Source organism: Penaeus monodon, chromosome 25 (genome assembly GCF_015228065.2).
Source record: "Penaeus monodon isolate SGIC_2016 chromosome 25, NSTDA_Pmon_1, whole genome shotgun sequence".
In the NCBI taxonomy this organism is placed as follows: domain Eukaryota; kingdom Metazoa; phylum Arthropoda; class Malacostraca; order Decapoda; family Penaeidae; genus Penaeus; species Penaeus monodon.
The window spans coordinates 8726863-8727583 of record NC_051410.1 but is presented as its reverse complement, the minus strand read 5'-3'; positions in this window follow the sequence as shown (position 1 = coordinate 8727583).

The following is a 721-nucleotide window of genomic DNA, read 5'->3' as shown; positions in this document are numbered from 1 at the left end:
GGATCGACGTGGAATTCACTTAGCATCGTCGGCGTAGGTTTTAAAGCGATTGTCTTTACGTCACCTCTCTCAATGCAGCATCTCCGGGAGGCGTGAGGTATGACAGGAGCGAGGGATAGGAGGGATGGAGGCGAGGGGGTAGGGGTAGGGTGGGGAGCGAGGGATAGGAGGGATGGAGGCGAGGGGTAGGGGGTAGGGTGGGGAGCGAGGGATAGGAGGGATGGAGGCGAGGGGTGGGGTTGGGTGGGGAGCGAGGGATAGGAGGGATGGAGGCGAGGGGGTAGGGGTAGGGTGGGGAGCGAGGGATAGGAGGGATGGAGGCGAGGGGGTAGGGGTAGGGTGGGGAGGGAGGGATAGGTGGGATGGAGGCGAGGGGGTAGGGGTAGGGTGGGGAGCGAGGGATAGGAGGGATGGAGGCGAGGGGGTAGGGGGTAGGGTGGGGAGGGAGGGATAGGAGGGATGGAGGCGAGGGGGTAGGGGTAGGGTGGGGAGGGAGGGATAGGTGGGAGGGAGGCGAGCGGGGGGAAGGGGGGTATGATAGGAGGGAGGGAGGTGGGGGAGGATAGGACGGGGAGGGAGGGATAGGAGGGATGGAAGCGAGGGGGTGGGGGAGAAGTGACAGGATGGGGGAAGGGAGGGGATAGGAGGGGAGGGAGAAGGGGAAGGTGGGGGAAATATACTAAAGGATGTCTAAGAGAGAAGGTAGAAGAGAGAGAAAAAT